We start from the raw sequence: 21405 nt of genomic DNA on the forward strand, positions 1-21405 counted from the left end.
GTGTAGAATGAATAATTACAAAGAAGTGCTTATTTGATTAAATGAAGCCAGTTGACTGAAAAGAAAAGACAAAAAGAATGAGGTAGAGAGATGCCATTTTAGCATTTTAGATCTCAACAAACTGAGAGAATTTACGTCTTTATTGCCATTGAAGAAGGGTGAATGAAAGAGAGGAGAGCTTAGGAAAATGAAGTTTGGGACTTTTTCAATGAAAAAGGACAGATTCTTCAGCTTAAAAGCATCTTCCAAGGGTTCCACAGAATAAGTTTGTTCCAAAAATTTATTCAACAACTATTTATTGAGTTTCTATTATGTGTCAGGCACATTGGTGCAAGGAGCTCACAATCAGAAGTGAACAAGGCGAAGTCTCTGATTTACAGAACTTTCATTTCAGTGAGTGGAAAAAGCCCGGTAGCTCTCTGAAACGTTAGCACACCAAGGATAAAGCAAAGAGCCTAGAGGACTCCAAAAAAGAAAAAAATTACGAAAATCTCATTGGCTTCCCAATTCTTATCAACAACCCAGAGTACTTGAAGATATTGGAGAAATGCCTTCAACACTGAGGGAAGATAATTTTGAGTGGAGAATTCTACGCCTAGCTAAAATAGAAGCCCAGTGATAAGCTTGCATTCAGGATCGCAAAAGACCAAACATTTCTTCTTCCTTCCTGCTGCCTTTTACAGTCAATCTGCAAGCTTTCTGTGCTGGTGCCTAGAAATATCTGAAAGAGATGCCATAACATTTTATTTCCTTTCACATTAAAGAACAGCCTCATTTTTAGGTATTAAAATTTTCAGTCTCGTAGTCTTATATCAAATCTAGAAACTTCTCTTTCCCCCATCCTACTCCCCCCAGCTCCCCCCAACCACACACACAAAATTTGGGTCTGACTCAGGTGCAGGGAAGGAAACAATGTGCTTTTTTTCTTTCTTCATTTTTCCTCCTGTCCCAAACACTTCTGCTCCTTCTGAAAACTGCAAATTGGGCAAAGACAGCCTAAGTGGGTTGATATTACCTGTAATAACAGATATTGCTGCCTGAATCCTCGTAGACTGTTTCTCTGTTCACATTAGTTAAGGCAACCACCTTTATATGTGTTGTTACAAAGAGAAGCAGAAAGTTAATTTTGTTTGGAGAACTTAACTGGTTTACCCCTACGACAAATCAGAACACCACCAAATTCTGGTGTTGAGTTTTACGGTTTAAAAGGGCCTTCACGTCTGCACTCTTATTTGAGCCTCACATCCCTGTGAAATAGGCAGACTCGATATTTTTAATCCCTATATTATATAATAGACAACTAAGCTTTTAGCTGGCTATGTGACCAGTCCAAGACCACAGGTAAATAGGAGAGCAAAAATTTAGCTCTGCATTTTTGGACTGCAAATTTTCTTTCCATTCCACAAATTCTCTGTCTTTTCCTCTCATGACTCAGTGTCACATCAGTGTTTTCTTTCACTCCAGTGTATTAGTGACTCTCTAAGTGCATTTACCAGTTAAAATTCAAATCCAAGAGAAAATAGAACAATATTTTCTGCTGTCTTCTTGCTTTCCTGGTTTGAAGACATACCTGAAAACTTCTTACAGATGCACTGGAGCGTGGCATGTCCATCTAAGGACAAAATGTGCTTCTCAGGGCATGTGTACCAATCCCTAGAAGGCAATAGGTCTTTCCTCCCAGTGTTAGCTGTAAGGAACTACATGTTTGTGCTTTCTTATTCAGTGTTTCTTGGATAACAATATGTATTATTCGTACAAAGCACAGGGTTCTTTACATGAGTGACTCACTTAATCTTCACGACAGCCCTATGAGGTACAATTATCACTCTTATCTTACAGATAATGAAGCTGAGGTGTAGAGGAGATAAGGAACCTTCCCGAGGTCACACAATTAGGATATGGCAGAGCCATAGACTAGTTCGAACCCAGTCAGTCTGGCCCCATAAGCTGCAATCTACTCTTAACTGGTTCCATTTAGCCAGCTCTCAGCTCATGCCTTGTGAGACTATATCTATATATTAAATTAGACAGTCATGAAAATTATCTCACTAATTCATCTGACTTGCTGATGGATTATTGAGGGACCTCATGAAACTATGACATGAAGTTGGCCTTTTGAATTTCATTACATCACCAGCCATCTCACATCATTGCCACGTTTTCCTATTTGAAACTAATGCCGGAAATGCATTGAAACAGTCAATGAGTCAAAAAAGAATCTGAGACATTATTCAGCCCAACATCATCCCACGATAGGAATCTTTTCTACACTTTCCCGTAACATCTGGCTGCTGCTGTAGGACTCTGGAAGGACCGAGAGATCCCTCACGTAGAGGGAGATCATTTCACGGCTAGACCATGCTAATTATTTTAAAAATGTACTTAAAATGAGACGTAATTTTCTGCCCTGTAATTTCCACTTCTCTTCCAAGTTCTGCCCTTGAAACATGAAAATAAGGGTACTCTTATTTCAACATAGCAATTCAAGAAATGGAAGCCTAGGATAGCCTGGCTTCCAGACCTGTTTATTTTCCTTTGAATGCACCCAGTGCAAGCCTCAGTATCTGTGGTGTTACAAAATGAGTTATCTGGACATAACAAGAAGTGTTTTGTACAAAGTAGTGTCAGACTCTTATCTACCTAATTTTAGGTATTGGTCCTCAATTAAGACATATTAATTTGAATTGGTTATTTTGGTGGCCACAGTCCATCACTGACTAATGTGGATCTCAAAGGGTGGTCTTGAGGAGGAAATGACTTAATGACCCCTAAGGAATGGACTCAGTGCCTAGCAAATAGGAAGAAGTCAATAACTAATAACTGATTTTATTATTACCTAAAGTTCATGATTTGGAATTTGACTCATTATTTCATCACGCTAATCTTTCAATGTATTAATGCTTCCTTAAGTTTTGTCATTCTCAAATGTTATAAGTATGCCACATATGGCTTCATCTGAGGTGATAATTAAGACATTGACTATGTCAGGGCCTGCTCTCTGGGAGGATTCTCATGACACCATGCTTCTTTTATGGAAGCATCCTTGGTTATGGGCCCTTCAGTTCATGTTTCTGCAGGTCTATGTGAGAAAGAGAAACAGCATCTTATAAAAAGAGAGGACCAGATGCCACCAAGGCAGGGCTCAGCTTGAGGAGGGTCTTCTAGTGGTGCTTACTCTCCCTCACAATGCTCTAGTCCTAAGGAGTCACTAATTTCAGGCTGGATAGCAGCAGTGCCTTCAGGGGCAGGCTTTGCGATGTCCCTGTAGCACCAGAATCAACTATGCTAGGCTCTGATTTCAAGTATGCCAACCGGATGGTCAGCGGCTCTGTATTTTCTAACCAATTCCCACGTTCTGGGCCAGACAATTGCAACTGACAATAGCATCTCCTTGAAAAGAATGGTGACGAGAGCAGAGGACACCACAGGTTCTCTGAGGAGCATAACATTACCTGAGGTGGTAGGAAATGGAAAAAGTTGAGGCTTAGATTTCAAGGCAAGGCTTTCTGCCCTGGGGTGTACCATCAATCTCTACTCCTAAATTCATGAAGATGAGAACAAATGGGGACTTCGGTCTGTACTCTTCTTCCCAGCTACAGATCAGTAGCGTGCCTAGTAATCCCAAAGGAACTGAGTTCATAGCAAATATGATGTCACTACTGAGGATCACAGGCATGAAAGAAAGACAACTAATTACACTACCTCTCCTAGAAAAAGAAGAGTTCATAGTCCTGAAAAGCAGAAATTTAAATAAGAATAATAAATATTCTCAGATCTATGAGAAGATATTAGATATATGGAACAAGAATTTAAGAAAAAATTAGTGGAAGATAATGGGTGTGGAAAATGTAATTGTTGAAATAGAATTCAATACATGGATTGAAGAGCAGACTATCACAGATAACAAACAAATCAGTGGGCTGGACGATTTGGGAAAAATCTCTTCCAATAGGCACGAGAAGGAATAAGAGATGGAAGAATATGAGAAAAGATAAGAGATATGAAAGATAAAAGTACAAGCACTAGCACACTTCTAAAAGCAGTCCAAGTAAAAGACAAAACAGTAAGTTGAAATAAAGACATTTAAAGACAACATGGTCAACAATTTCTTATAGTGAAAGAAAAGATTATAAGAATCAACCTCAGAATGGAATGGCTCATTGAATGTTGAAACAAGAATACACTTGGGGAAATTTGGGAAAGTTTTTGCATATCGCCCTTTGACATCAGACTTCTCCACAACCACATGAGAGAGGGCAATGACATCTTTTCAAAATGTTGAAAGAAAATAATTTTGAACATGGAATTTTAGGTCCAGCCAAAAGTGATATTTAAATGTGAAAGTGATAAAAAATGTTTTTGGGCATGAATGACTACAAAATTCCAGCACAAGAAAATTGACTTTAATATGAGTCTTCAGTGACAGTACCCCAACAAGAGGAAGAATATATCCAGGAAGGAGCAACAAGATATAAGAAGTAGGAATGAATGCATAACTAAGTAAAAACTATTGTCTTCTAAATAACAAGAATACCTACCTTACATAGGAAATCAATGAAAATCCAAAACTAAAATGCAACAAGGGAGGCTGGCCTGGTGGTGCAGTGGTTAAATTGGCACGTTCTGCTTCAGCTGCCCAGGGTTCACTGGTTTGGATCCCGGCTGCAAACATGGCTTGGCAAGCCATGGTGTGGTAGGCATCCCACATATAAAGTAGAGGAAGATGGGCACGGATGTTAGCTCAGGGCCAGTCTTCCTCAGCAAAAAGAGGAGGATTGGTGGCAGATGTTAGCTCACGGCTAATCTTCCTCAAAAATAAAAAAAAATGCAACAAGAGAGTGGAGGCAACAGAGTAGGAGGAAAGCACACTGAATTACTCACTTTGCGTGGACAAAATTCACGGATATTAAATGCCCCAAAATACACGTAAGTCTTAATAAGAGTAACTACTGGAAGACTAAAGATAGAAATCATAACTTTCAAAGCAACAACAATAAATTTGATCTAGCTAAAAGAAGGTAGGGAAGGAGGAAAAAAATCATGATTAATAGAAAACACAAAACACAATGCAGAGCAAAGTCTGAATAAAATGATAACTGCAACAAATATATAAAATCATTTCTCCAAAGACAGATTTTCATCTTGAATTTTTAAAATTACTTTCAAGCCATCTGTGGCTTACGAAAGACATGTTTTAAATGAAAGAATATATGAAGTAAAAAAATAAAGAGATAAACAATAGGCCAGTTAAATTCAAGCCATGCCATTTTTAAAAAGTAGACAGGAAGGGGCCGGCCCTGTGGAGGACCAGTTAAGTTCACACACAACACTTTGGCTGCCTGGGATTCACTGGTTGGAATCCCCGTGTGGACCTATGCACCACTTATCAAGCCATGCTGTGGCAGGAATCCCACATATAAAATAGAGGAAGATGGGCACAGATGCTAGCTCAGGGCCAATCTTCCTCAGAAAATGAGGAGGACTGACAGCAGATGTTAGCTCAGGGCTAACCTTCCTCAGAAAAAGAAAAAAGAAAAAAAGTAGATAGGAATTTCAATATTAAAAGCAGACAATTCAGATTGAAATATGTAAAAAGAATTAGAGAGGAAAATTGCATTTGGATGAAAAAGAGATATAAACCAAGCAGATATACTATAAGTACACATACATACACCAATTTTATTTTAAATTACATTAAAAATTTTCAAAAGTTCATAAAGAATAACTAAAAATTGAAAATAGAGATTTAAAATGTTTTTCTGAAACTTAGAGTTTAAAATATAAAAATGTAAAGGAAACTTCTAAAAATTCCAAAGAATCAACATCATACAACCTATGATACAAAGCATAAGGCTACAAAATTAGAAATCAATAACAACATAGCTAAATAGCTAAAATAGTCCCATAGGTTTGCAAAGTAAAAGACAGAAACTTAACTACTCGTGGGTTAAAAAGGCAGTTGCAAAGTAAATTATTAGAGCTTTGAGAGTGTTTATGTGTGTGTGTGTTCATATATCAGAAAGGAAAATATATGGAAAGTAAATGACTATGGTTCAACTCAAAAAGTTAGATAATGAGAAAAAGAATAAAGAAAAATAAGAAATGAAATAGTAAAGAGGAAGACAGAAAGCAATGAAAGGGGATAAGATTAATGATAGAACTGAATCTTGATTTTCTGAAAAGCACATACATAGCTCAAATTCCCAAGAGGACAGATTAAGAAATCATTGCAAGATTTAAAAATATATAGAATAAAAACAAGGATATAACTAAAGATAAAACAAATGTTAAAATGATACTTGTTTGTGCTGCTTCTACTCAGCTTGTGAAACCTGCACGGATACACTGATGCTTTCTCCAATTGCCTACATTGCTCCTTAAAGCATCAGGACCAGTGGGCTCCACATCCCTTTGGCTGCCAGGAGAGAGGCAGAGGGAAGGCTGTCGTCCTACTTTATTCTCTGCAGTGGAAGGTGGAAGCTTCTTGTCTCCAAGTCTCATAATCTGAGCTGTGGAGGGGGTGGTGGGGATCCCAAAACAAGGAGAAAGCGCAGGTATAGCACAGAATGAAAATGACAAATGTCTACCACCTTTTCTTTTTGACAGCTCAATATCCACGTATATAATTTATCTCATATTTATACTTCACAAAAATGTAATTATGCCTTGTACTGAAATCAAAACCACATTTACATGCTCTCACAGAGAAACAACTCCAAAAGTTAAGAGTTACCACACCTGGCTCAGATTCTGAACAATTGAGTGTTTAAAAACAAGACAACAGGCCCAATTACTGGATGTGTCAATATATGGATAGGCAAACATTTGTAGATAAATACATCTATTCTGAAAATTTACTCAAATTCTGTAGAAATAAGCATGGGATGGATACATTGACCTGCTGAGCCTGCATTTTGACTTGGACCAGCATCCATTTATCGTTTGATCTTTATAAGGTCTCTCTCTGACCAGTGGATTACAAAAGCCATTCTGGGTTCCCAGAAGTTAAATATTTAAGTTTAAGGTTACTGTCCACTGAAATACTTGGGTACGTCCAATTTTCCAGTGCACATTTTGCTGGATGAAGAGACAGGTATTCCTTTGGAAAAGTCTAAGAGGAACATTCTTAATATGAAATTATGAATTTATTATAGCATCATTTCTACAGGGGAGAGCTTTCAACCTGTTTTACATCATGGCACATATAAAAAACTAATACGTCTACAGTAAACCAGAGTAAAAGGAGAATCCAGCAGAGCTGAATGTGCTTGGCTTTAAATCTCCATCTCCCATGCACCACCTCCCTCTTTGAAGGCTGAAGGGAAGAGTATCTTACGACCTATAACCATGCAGGGCACACCAGTGTGTTGGGGCCGCCAAATGGGACATTCTACTCTAGAATATGTGATCTCCCTTCCATTCAGCCCTGGATGTGTGAACCAGCTTAGGTACGGAAATAAAGTGTACAGGTCACATTGATGATGAATTGACGCTGGGCTTCTGCTCACTAGAGTTCTGCTTTTTTAGGTTAAAAAAATATTGTCTTACCTTCAGACAGTGATCCATGTAAACTGGCACAACCAAAAATTTCCTCAGGCCAGTCCATTCTGATTGACCAGCCTTCCTGTTTGTTAAGACAGGCACATCCGCTTTGCTCTTGGTGTTCAAGTTCTACTGCTTTGCTTAGACATCCCAAGATCTTCCTGTCTTAGTCTGCTAGGGCTGCTATAACAAAATCGCATAGAATGGATGACTTCAACAATACGCATTTATTTTTCATAGTCTTAGAGCCTGGGAATCCAAGATCAAGGTGCTGGCCAATTGCATTCTTGGTGAGTGCTCTCGCCTGGGCTTGTAGATGCCTGCTTTCTTGCTGCACCCTCATATGGTAGAGAAGGGGAGCTCTCTGGTCTCTTCTTATAAAGGCACTAATCCCTCATGACCTCATCTAAACCTAATTACCTCCCAAAGACCCCATCTCCAAAAACTGTCACATTGCAGGTTAAGGCTTTAATGTATGAATTTGGCAGGGACACAAGTCCATAGCACCTCCCATGACTGTTGAAATTAGGGAACTCATTCCAACTGTGAGGTTTCCTATCAGCCCACATGCCTTTGAAGAGGAGGAATTATGAAGAACTTTCCAAAAAGTACTAACTGCCCCCCACCAGCATGTTTCCCAAGGCTTCGATGAAGGGAAAATCTGTGCTCTCTTGAGGGGACATATTTAGGCATCTAGTAGATGGTTCATACATGCTAAATTCACTTTACCATTCATATATCCCAAAGTATTCTGATTCTTCCCTCACATTAACAGGGTAATTCTTGTATCTCAAATTTATTTACAAGGGACCAACATGGAATCCAGACTTCTATCGGCCTGCTGAGTAAACAATTGAAAAGAGAGCCAGTTGCTCAAGCCCAGTGCACAGAATCTAGATCTCTGAGCAGTTCACCCATATTGACAAATGTAGCCTGATTCTGATAAATATCCTATAATCCACACCTTCGTAAAGGCTCCAGATTTTGTGGGTTTAAATTAAATTGGATATTGGATATTTTTGGAGAGAAAAAGAAAGGAAACAGCTACCATGATAAGGAAACTTTTGAGGAAGGGAAATCTTTATGGTGTTCGGGATGCAATTCCTCCTTTTCAAGAGACTAAATAAAAGCAAAGTTATTTTTCATATTTTCTGTTTCTCGTTTATTTTTAGAGTTGTAGTTATGTGCATTTTTGATGAGATACCAATAGATACAGTTTTATTAAGGTTAAAATTTAAATAATCCTCTTTGTCCTATAGAATTCCTTTGGAGTTGATTTCTATTTGGTCTAGAATTTTATTCTTCTCATGGAAGGAATGTGTTCTTGTGGTCTATTGACAGTTCCATATGCTTTTCCGGTTGATGTCTATTTTTCAGAAAGCTGCTATGACTCTGGAGTTTCAGGATGCTGTTCAATTTTTGTAGCAGTATAGTAATGCTTACTGCCCCAGTGTTTTGTTTCGCTTCACTCAATCTCAAATGAAAGGAAACCTATCCACACTCTGGACAAAAGTGAAACTTACACTACAGCTGCTGCCTGGTCCAGTGACACGGTAAACTGATAGAGGTCTTGAACAATTACAGTCCTGCTCTCCAGTGCTACCACCAAGCCTCCAGAGAGCTTTCCTTACACAGATTACAGCTCTTGCATGCAGTAAACTACAGTCAACTCTCATTTTCTTCCGCTGTGTTTTGACAATTACATTTGCCAAAAGGTTTTAGGAAAAGATGCATAGGAGTTGGGGGGAGATGCATTGTTTGAATGAAGGACAAATGTTTGAAGTTTTCTAATTGGCATAGACCTCAATGTGCGGGCAGTGGTAGATCAGTGAACGATCTTTCTAGACTTTTTTTTCAATCCAGAGAGTTCATAGTATTGCAAACTGAAAGCACTGGGGGCCTCCAATCTTACCCATCTATCCAGCTCTAGCGGAGTTTATAGGTAGTTGAAAAGCTTTCACGATTCTAACAATAGTTGGACTGTGATTCTCAGTTTTTGATATTATAAATTCTCTGTGTCTTCATAAATAATTTAGTGGATCTTTAGAAGAGACTACATTGGGTCCACTTTGACAGAAATCATTTAAAATGGCCTCATTGATAATTTATCTACATATCTCCCTTCCCCCAAATAGAAAATGAGCCTGTTGAGACAGGGGTTGTGTCTTATTTTCCCTTATGTTTCCAGCACACATAATGCTACATGGTATATAGAACATATTTGGTAAATGTTGTTTTTAGTGTACACCAAGTCAATTCACCAGCAAATTTCTGAACAGAGCTTTTCATTCTCCATTTCCTCATCTCCCAGTGACTCGCCCCACTGCAGCCTGCCTTTGATCGCACCCCTCTAATGACATAGCTCTGATAGCGCTCCAACACTTTCCTCATTGCCAAATGCAGTACAGTAGTCATCCCTTATCTGTGGTTTTGCTTTCCAAGGTTTCAGTTACCCAAGGTCAACTGGGGATCTGAAAACATTAAATGGAAAATTTCAGAAATAAACAATTATAAGTTTTACATTGCTGCTGTTCTGAGTAGCATGATGAAATCTCCCCCTATCCTGCTTCATCCCACCCTGGACATGACTCATCACTTTGTCCAGTGGATCCACGCCGTATCCACTACCCCTCCGTTAGTCACTTAGTAGCCATCTCGCTTATCAGATCGACTGGCAGTACCACAGTGCTGTGCTCAAGAAACCCTTATTTCACTTAATAATGGCCCCAAAATGCAAGAGTAGTGATGCTGGCAAATCAGATATGCCAAAGAGAAGCCATAAAGTGCTTCCTCTCAGTAAAAAGGTAAAAATTCTCTACTTAGTAAGGAAAGGAACAAAATCTTATGCTGAGGTTGCTAAGATTTATGGTAACTTTTATTACAGTATATAGTTATAATTGTTCTATTCTATTATTAGTTATTGTTGTTAATCTCTTACTGTGCCTAATTTATAAATTAAACTTTGTCAAAGCTATGTATGTATAGGAAAAAACATAGCATATTGAGGGTTTGGTACTCTCCGAAGTTTTAGGCATCCACTGGGAGTCTTGGGCCTTGTTTCTGTGGATAAGGTGGGACTACTATTCTCTCTTTTCAGTCCTCACCCACGTGAGGTTGTTGTGATGACTAAACGTGATGACCATTTTCTCCTTCAATTGACCTTCCTTTGGTTTCTGACACCACTTTTCCTTTGTTCTCTTTTCCCCCCTCCACTTTCCCCAACGGCATCTCCTCTGCTCAATCACTTAATTTTAGCGTTTCCCAGGATTTCATGCTTAGTCTTCTGCTCTTTCTGCTCTCCTTCTCTGTGTCCAATACTCTTTACTCAAGTGTATTTTCTTCTCATCACTCTAGCTCTTATCTAAGAGAGATACCAACGTATCCTAAAGTTCCTTCAAATCTTTGCCTATAAACTCTACCTCTATGCTTAACTCCAGGCTTGTATTCCTCAGTTTTTTTTAACCTGGATGCTTCATTGGGAGTGCACCCTCAATATGTCCAAAACCAAACGTATCATTCTCCCCTCCACCCACTCAGTTTTCCGGAGCTCCTTTTCCTCAGATGTCTAAAGACCAGGTAATGGCATTTCCAAATCTCCACAGGTTTCTGACCTAGAAATTGAAATTATTTTTAGTTCTTTTTATTTTTCCTTCTACTGACATCCCCACATTCAATTTCTTACTAACAAGTATACCAATTTTTTCTCAAATGTGCTCCCTACTTTCTTCCTGACTACCACTGTTTTCATTCAAACCCATATCTTTCCTTTTTTGTATAATCCATCACTTTCTCAATCACGTCTGCTTTATATGCCATCAAAACCATACTTCTGACCACAGTGTATCCTTTCCTACAGCATAGAGACCAAAGCTTATAGCATGACACCTAGAGCTCTTTACAGAATTTTGCAGTGTATTTTATCAACTGACTCACTTTTTTGCAGCCTGTTCATCTCCAGCCTCACCCATCTCTGACCATTCTGTGCTCTTTCACGTCCCAGTGGCTTGGTTAATACAGTTCTCTCTACCTAAGATGACTTGTCCTTGCCCCTTCCTTCCCTCTACTGACTGGCATACCCCATCTGAAATTCTTCTACAACCTCGGCGTGGGACCTCCCTCATAGTTCATGATTTCACCACATCTCACTATCTTTTTTTAAAGTTGTTGACTCAGATTTCAACATGAGTCTATATTTCCAGCATAGCATTGCAACATGATTCATTCTGTGGCTATCCCTGAAATTCTGTGGGTACGTGAGAAAGTGAAGGAAGCATTCTCAGGATTTTGACACAGTTGAATTTTTACAACAGTATTTGCCATAGCTATACACCTTAATTTGCTAACTCGACATCCTTTCAGCAAATGGATAGAGAAGAAAATAGTTTTTTAATGTAAACCACAAACAGTTCTTTCCTTGGAATTTTTAGTTTAACAACTCTTATGCAAAGTGAGGAAGAAACTCCTTTAGGAACACTGGAATCTTGGCCTAGATTTATCTCGATGTGGGCATCAAGGCCTTCATCTGAAGAAAAGATGTTAATACTTTTTGCTTCCCTCCACATGAAATTGTTTTGAGGAAATATTTAGCTTATATATGAAAGGTTTTCTTTTGTGTGCATGTGGGCACTATAAAGCATGAATGCAAATATAAGGGCAATTATATTTCATATCTATGTCTGATATACCAAAATCAAGACACACCCTCATAAAGTTTTCAAGAAACTATTCAAAACTTCCAAAATCAATCATAAATCCTCAAGTCAATCATTGATCCTAAAATCAATCATAAGGATGCCTGTGCCATATGAGTATTGAAGATTTTTAAGAGGTATTATATACTTTCTATCTGTAACTTCAACAAGACTTTAGATGAAACTAACCTGGAAACAATGGTTTATTAATTTCATGTAAATTTACGTACGGTTGATCTTGGATCTTTCCAGGACATGTATTGATACCAAAAGACAGAGAACGTGGGAGAGGTTGAGATCTTGGATCTGGGTACAGAATATTAGGAAGGGAAACTAGGAGAGTATACTTTTCTTCAAAGAGCTTCTGCTGTAGACCTAGCTGCTACATCTAGCCAGTGGTTTTATCCACAGTGGTGTAAACTCTGGGTGATAGGAAAGAAAAGATTCTGGGTCACTCCAGACCTTGACCACATCACCCTGATATGATAAATTGAGACTCTGTCAGTCAGTACTGCCTCCTTGTTCAGAGACTGATTGTGTTCACAACTGTACATATATGGCTAATGTCACTCTGGGATTTGGCTATTGGCTCACACAGCATCAGTATCACTGAACTGGATTCCAAATAGGTAAGAATGAATTTAGACAAGTAATCTCTAAGAAAGGAAAATAATCCAATCTTTTAAGTGCTTTATCATATTACATAATATTTACTATGGATTACATCCTGATTCACTTATGACTCAGCTGCTGCAAGCTTAGACAATACATTGATTTAGTATTTTTTTAAATTTTTGCTCAAACTCAAAAGTTTTGGTTTTGGAATTCTTAATCATTAGGTTTCCCAAAGTCTCCTTTTTTGTTCGAAGAAAGATCTTTTGCATCTATAGTTTAAATGTAAGGCTTATGCAATAATTCATAATCCACAAGGAAAATCTAACTTCTGTCACCTTAGGATTTAATTGGAATGCTCAGACTCCTACAGAGAGATACAATAAGGGTCTCATGGTTGAATATGGTTCACTCCACTCCTGTGGTTCTTTGCTCAACATTTATTTTGGAAGCACCAAAGCAATTTGCAAATCAGAAGGCATCAAAGTATTAACTTGGCTAGTTTCAAACCAGTCAATATTGGCCATAGGTATGTTGAGGGAGTCTATGTTCAAAACATCTTTTTTTGGTCTCTGTATCGTAGTTATTTATTCTAGTTGCCTTATGTTAAGCAAGGACAGCAAAGAAGAAGTGGACTTAAGAAAATCTTGCCTGAAAATTCCATCATGTGAGGCCAATTCAATCTGTACTTAACTTACATATTAATCATCGTAGTTCCTATACTGTGAGGGTAAAGTCTATGAAGGTCATCCTTCTAATACTACCCCCTGTATCCGTTCATGTTGGCTGGGAAACAGCCAAAATCTTCTTTTAGGGTTTTATGGGATTTGAACCACTTCTTCATCTCCTACTTTAATTGACACAGTTGAACTGTAACTGGCATCTCATGTGTTCAAGGACCTCTATGGTGCTTTGTTAATCATATACAAACTTTTAAGTGATGGAGTAACTTGTTCCTCTGTCTTCTGGACATGGTTCTAAAAATTGTGTCGTTCACTTATTTTCCTAAACTTTAAAAATAATTCCAAAGAACTGTAGTCCAGTATCTATCTGGTAGATAATATTAATACATTCTAAATTGAAAAAATTCAAAGTCAAGTTGATGTTATAACTTTGAAGCAAAAACTACACAAGCACAACTAATCAACAGAGTGTTCTTTTTTCTTTCATACTAGCACAAAGGAAAAAGTTTTCTGTGAACAGCAACCAATGTATAATTTTTGTAAAGAAACTCTTTTACACAAACCATTGAAAATCAGTTCATGGTTTATGTTAAATATCTGTCTGTTCTTTAGGTACGTGGCCAGATTCTAATTCCAGGGCCACACAATCTCATCCCAACATCTCCATCCTTACCCAAAAGATTCGCAATGTTTTGCCCTCAGTTATAACATAATATGAAGAATAAGGCACATTTATGACTGTTGAGTAGTCATTTCCTCCTAACATTTTCTCTTCCCATCAGCTCTCTGTGGAACTCCCTCATCTGGTCACCATAATGACTAAAGCTCCATGCCCTCAAGGTGACTGATTGCCGTCAGTTCTGGTCAATGGCTATGTAACAGAATAACTCATGTGTCCATAAGGAGTTACAGAGGCCTCGTGTAACCCAGACTCAGCAGAGAAATACGAGTCTTGAGTTCTTGTGGCCTTCCCCACTAACTACCTGGACGATCTCTGATAAACCACTTAAATTCTCTGGGCCTCATCATAAAATGAGCAGGCAAGGCCAAGCACTGACTCTGTAGCATCATGTGTACTACTCATGGAGCTTTAAGTGTACGTGTATCCAAAACCAAACAGATCAACAGAATAAATACAGGGTACAGGGACAGACCCAAATAACTGCCTGCATTTATCTTATGAAAAAAGTAGCATTGCACAACAATGGGGAAAAGAGGGTATTTAAGAATTATGTTTGGGCAATTGATACTTTCTTAAAAATAGCTTAATTGCATCCTTAGCTTACTTATTAGGCCAAGATAAATTTCCAGATGGCCCACAAATGGAAATATATTAAAAAAACAAAGCCATAAAATTTTAGGAGAAAATGTAGAGAATAGTTTTATTGTATCTGTGTGGGGAAACTTTTTCTGAGTATGTCACAATACTTCTATGGTTTTATAGAAGGATATATTGATGTATTTTACATACAATAATTTTAAAATTCCTGAATAAAACCACAGAGAAAGTCAGAAGACAAACAGAAAACTGAGATAAATATTTGTGATACTTCTCACATATGGTTAATTTCTTTAATATGTAAAGATGTCTAACAAATCAGTAAATAAAAGGTAGGCATATTATTTTTAAGTAGTTAAATATGAAGATTTACTACAAAGAAAAAAACTACACAAATGGCTTTTAAAATATGAAATATACTCAATCTCACCGAAATGTTCAGACATCACTTCTGGAGTTAAGGATTGAAACACCGTTATTTGATTCTTTTTTTTCAAACGATTTTCAGTGACTCTGGGTTGAAAATGACAGAAGTAGATATTGCCTAAAGTCCAGTAATCTCTCAAGTTATGTGTGATTACTTGTTTTTTGCCTGTGATCAGACGTATTTTACTATGCCATCTTCCCTTGCTGACCTACAAAGATCCAACACTGTAGCAATCACCTAAGCAGCCCTCTTTATTTCCTTAACTAGGGAGCTAGATGTGGCTAGGGGAAGAAAGAGTCATGTATTGGAATTGGGATTCATTCAAATATGCTTTCCAAATTTGTGGCCTCCATTACATTCTTCTAGACTTTTTATTTTTTGGCTTTCCCTCTCATGTTCACTTCAGCTTTATCATCCTAAATGATTTCCACTTCCTCCCTCCTCCTACTCAACTTGCATCTTGTTCATTTTTACCAGATGACCTCATCTCCTTAACTCACAGAGGAAATAGAAGTCATCCCTTGACTTCCTGACCACTGTTTCATCCCCAAATGCAAATTTCCTAGCATCCCTATGCGCTTTTTCTCTTTCATTTTGGTGTCAGGGGAAGGTATGTCTCTTCTGTGCAAAGGACGCTCCTTTCCCTATGTTGTGAATCCCAGAGACGCCTTCCACCTCGGTGCATTCTACATTATTTTTCTCTTCTCTCTTATGTGGTCAATCTTTTCCTCTGTCTTCTCTTCTAGCCCAGTGGTTATCTATTGGGAATAATTTTGCCTTCCCTCCCCAGGGCATTTTGCAATGTCTGGAGACATTTTCGATTGTTACAACCGGGTGCTACTCGCATCTGATTGCGGTGCTACTGGCACCCAATGAATGGGGCCATGGACGCTGCTAAACATCCTACAATACTCAAGACACTCCACTTCCCCCCAACATGCCCGCACACAGATGCTGCAGCCTATAAACATGTTTGATATTTCTTTCCTTTCTTCCTTCCTTCCTTCCTTTTCTTCCTTCCTCTCTCTTTCTCTCTCTGACACATGCACGCGCGTGCGTACACACACACACACACACACACACACACACACACACACACTCTTACATTTTAAACACATTTTTCCTTGACTCTTCATCCCCCTCCAGCTATTCTTCTCTTTCTCTTCCTTTTCTCTTTGCCAAACTTTTTGAAAAAAATGACCAAAACCCATTGTTCTCACTTGCTTATATCACAACCACTCAAGGCAATCTGGCTTCGCAGAAATCGTTCTAGCAGAAGTCAGTAATGACTCAATGTTGCTAAATCCTAAGACAGGTCTCAACTTTCTCTCACAATACCTCTCTGAAGCATTCGGCTTTTGGATTTTTTTTTTTGTTTTGGACAGCTCCCTCTTTAGCCTTCTCTCATTCTACGTCTTCGCATCTTACACTCCTAGATCGTTTTTATGGTTCTAAGAGTTCTACATCTTTTTAATGGTTCTACATCTTTGTTTTCAGTACAATGATATTCCTGATTCTTCTGTCTCTGTTACGCAGTTTTCCCTTTTAAGGCTATATTTTCTGTTTCAAGCATATTATATTCACCACCTAAAACCTGATGGCATGTAAATATATATCTTCAAACAAAACAGTTCTATGGGACTCAGGTCAAATAATCAATCATCTGTTAGGATCTCACCCTATATATCCACAAGGCACTTTAAATTTTATATATAAAAAATGAACTTAGATTTTTACACTTGAAAACAATGTCCATTTTCTGTATTTCTTATATCATTACAAACATCATTATCCAGTCACTCTCTCAAGCAAGAAGCCATATACCTGGAGGTCACTCATGACTCTGCCCACTCCCTATCACTCCATACAACCCAATCAGTGACAAGTATTATTAGATCTACGTCATCAATACCTCCAATGTGTCCCATCCAAATATGTCACTGCTAGTGCCTCTGTTTAGGACCTTACCGTCTCTCGCTTGGATAATTGTGATACCTACTAATTGATTTGCCTACCTCTGGCCTCTTTACGCTGCTCTAAAGGTCAGCTTTTAAGGCCTTGCTTTATCATGGCTCTCCCCTTTCCGAGAACCTCTCATAGTTCTTCATTTCCTGAGTCAGACTCTGAGTTATTTTACGAAGTACACAAAGCTTTAACAATCTGACCTTTGCCAAGCTCCGAAGCCTTATATCTTTCTACTTCGCTCCTTCTACTTGGTGTTCCAGTAATACCAACTGCTTATACCTTCCCACACTCATCAAGTTATTTCCCATCTCCTTGCCTTTGGAATTTTTAATCTTGGTGCTAGGATCAACTGGCATGTTCCATCTAGCAAGCTTCTATTCTGCTTTCAAGACTCAGATAGGTGTCTCTCCAGAAAACACTCCTTTGCGTGTTTTGAGAATTAACTCCTCTTGCTCCTCCTCACTGGCTTTCTGCTTTCTACTTGCTTTAATTTTTACATCTGTCACATTGCATTCCAATTTTAAAATACACTTTTGCTTATCCCACTAAATCGTGGCCTGTTTGGGAAGGATCTGTGCCCTAGTGGTTAACGATGTAGCTCTAGAATTTGGAAAAATGCTTAGGAGTGGGCAGTCAATGAATGTTTGCTGAAGGAAGGAAGAGAAGAGGCAAGGAATAAGGCAGCCATAAAATTTTTACTGACAAGCTACAAAACACAGTCTAAGATTTTTTTAACCTCAGCATCCGAAGCATTTATGAAATATCTATGTGCCCTTGTGGTACATTGAGCACCATATGAGGCAAACTAATTTAACTGGTGAAGTGGGTTTCAAGTAAATATAAAGCTAATAACTAATCCTTAATATTGCTCAGTTTGATGCAATTCTATCATCACAGTAGCATACATTAGTGCACTATCATAGCTACAAGGTTTCCTTTTCTTTGGTGTCTCAGTGGATATTTACTTTCCTCAGTTAATTTTGGTTCCTTAAAAACAAGAACCAAATTTCTTAAAGCATGTTCCGAGGAACATAGTCCTATGAGACTTCTCCAATTAAAAGGGTCTTGGGGTCAATCACATTTGTGCAACATCCATGCCACATCTCTCTGTTGGATATAGAGAATACACATTAGCATATTAAAAGCTCTTAGAAAGTTTCACAGTAAGGAAATCTGTGCATGCTTGTTGAATATAACGTTTCACAAACTCATTTCATCGTGGAACCTTTTTTCATGCCTTATGTATAACATCTCATGAAACTAGTGTTCTGTGAAACAAGCTTTTGGGAACACTGCTCAGAAGCCTAGGTTAAAAACCATCAAAACTTCATCCCGTTCTCCAGTCATCAATCCTCCTCTCCTCCATTGGCTCAAGTGGGGGCCAGGGCTGGGAGCAATGGTTGGAGTGATGTATATTCATCCCCAGAATCCCAAATAAACTCCATATTTATTCAAAAGAGTTTTACCTAAATTTGTTTAATTGAAGTGGAAGTTGTTCTGCACTTTAAAAAGAATCTGATATCACCTTTTTCATAATATATCATAGAACTGAAATGATAATATTATTTTGCTATAAGAATTGGCAGGCAAAAGGAGATGCTGTCAAGTCACTTAAAAGGTCTTTCATGAAGACAATTATCTGAAAATAAAGTGAATAAAAAACTGAAGGATTCTATTTCATGCTTAGGTATTCTGACATCAGGCTTTTCTATTTCTTGGGAATGTAACTGTAGCTACAAAGAATTGTAGAGCTGAAAGGAATTTAGAGATCACTTAACTCGGCCACTTTTACCAGTGAAAATTTTGAGGCCCAGAGAAGATAAGTGACTTATCAAATATTATTCATATACTTAGAGGGATTGAAAACATAGAGGCAGTGATTTCCATTTCAGTGTTTTTCCTACATTCTACTTCCTGCTAATGAATTTAAGTCAGGGAATAAAGTTCAGGGTTGGATTCAAATAAAACCTGATACATATTCAGTTTCAAGTTGCTCATAAAATGCTGCCATAGTCATTATTGCATTGGACAGTCCCAGCTGCCCTGCGAGGTGAATCAGGCCGTCCTTTACTCCTTCTTTGCAAGATTTACTACCTAGCGCTAAGAGAAAAGTTACCCGTCCCTCTGAGATGATGCCATTTAAAATGTGCAGAAATTTAGTTGTGCTTTCCAGGGATAGATCCAGGAATCGTTGATACAGACCAAAGATGAGGTAAATATGCTTCAGTGGAAACCATGGTTCTGAGAAAATTGTGGCAAACCAGAGGTCCAATTAGTCTATTTTCTGCTGTTGCACAGCACAGGCAGAATTCCAAACTCTTAACGGCTAAAAATACACATTTTCAGAAACCCAAATTGTTTAATTTGAATCAAATCTAAAGTTAAGGACAAACGGTCTGGTACATGGGGAGCTCTTCTAAAACCACTCTCCTGAAGACAAAAGAAAACAAGATTGGTATTGAAGTGGAGCCGTTCTCCAAACAGCTCCCATCAACTGGAACTGAGGCACCATTAATGCAAATGATTAGAGCTTCATGGAACATTAGAAAACATTCTACTGCAAACAGCACTCCCAACAGAAACCACAGAATCCAGGCCACTACTATGTAAACATTTTGCACCGCTTGGTAAACAGATAAAAATATCTAGTCAGTTTGGTGTAAACAGACCAACAGCGGGAGAAGCCAGCACCCGTCTCAGATGGCGCTCTGTGGACACAGTACTAACTGATTGAGAATTGCATTTGACTGTTCTCATTTAAGTGATTACTTTTCCTGAGATCTGGCCCATTTGTTGAGAACCTAGTGACAGGATAACAATAAATTCAGGGTGGCCCATAGCAAGTTCTAGATATTACTCCCTAACTTCTAGTTCTGCCTCATACCACATCTGAAACGAACAACTATTTTCACACTATAATTTAAAATAGATGCTGAACAGGGTGGACAGGAAAATAAAATATGACTGAGAGGTCATGGGCAGACTTTGTGGATAATGAGACAGGAAAACTAGGGGAGAAAAAACAAAGCTTGATATAAATTAAGACCATATATTGGGGTCAGGATGCATCACTTATAAAGTATCCAGCATATTTTGGCAAAGTATGTCAGTTTCTCCCACTCCACAATATCCTACTCACCCATTTGAGCACCCAGCCCTCCCTTCAGCCTCCACACTTACCAGAAGGAAAAGGGAAGTAGATGATGAATGGAGAAGGGGTTTGCCCCCTCAAACTTGTATGGCATTGAGAGGAACAATTAGATCGAATTTGCCTTACTTTGGAGTATCTTTGTAGATCTTTTTCGTTTACACCCATGAGTAAATATCCATTGAGTTCCTTTGATAGCCTGTCCCGCTACTAAGCGTGTAAATAGTAAAACAGGTCAAACATGGCACCTTCTCTCAAGCAGTGGACTTTATATCTTCCAATATATTTTGAAATTGTGGAACATTTGAAAATATATGTCTATTTAAAATCCCTTTGTCCTATAATGGCAGGTAGCAGAAGAAAGGCAGATCAAATGCATGTTAAATATAACCCAGCACTCACATTCACTCACCAACATGTGACTCAGGTGATACATTTGACAATTTTCAAGAATTATGGATCTGACACCCATTGTGTCCTGCTCCAGGTTTTGTTGGCCTTACATTCAGCTACGGCTATAGTGACAAGTTCCAGGCCAGCTGCCATCATCTTTGCACAGGTGTAAGCTGGAAATGCCTCATCTCAGGCTACTTCTTCCTAGCTGCCTTTCCCATATCTTCTCTGTCCATGTGGCATGGGGGAACCTGCGTGAACTGTTGGTACTCATACATGCACTACCCAAAAATGCAGGAGAGTTGACCACCTGTGGGGCAAACTTCGAAAAGTGAAGGGGAGAAACTGACAGAAAAGTGCTTTTCTTTTTCAACATTTAGATAGACAGTATTGAGATGCATTCCATAAATGTTCTCAGAAAGTCATGGTGAAATCACTCATCTGTCATATGCAGTCATGACCAACTCAGTAACACATCTTGCACTGACATTCCTTCCTTCCTGGTTTCCCTCATCCAGTCGCTCACTTCTGCTCCCTGGGAGCATGATCTATCTAAACTGTATGCCAACAGCTCTATCTCAGGTTTGCTTTGGGGAGACTCAGGTTAAAACAATTTGAATGGTTCCTCATTACCTGAGTTGTTTAAATGTGATCAGTGCCACTGA

Source organism: Equus quagga, chromosome 22, assembly GCF_021613505.1.
Source record: "Equus quagga isolate Etosha38 chromosome 22, UCLA_HA_Equagga_1.0, whole genome shotgun sequence".
NCBI lineage: Eukaryota > Metazoa > Chordata > Mammalia > Perissodactyla > Equidae > Equus > Equus quagga.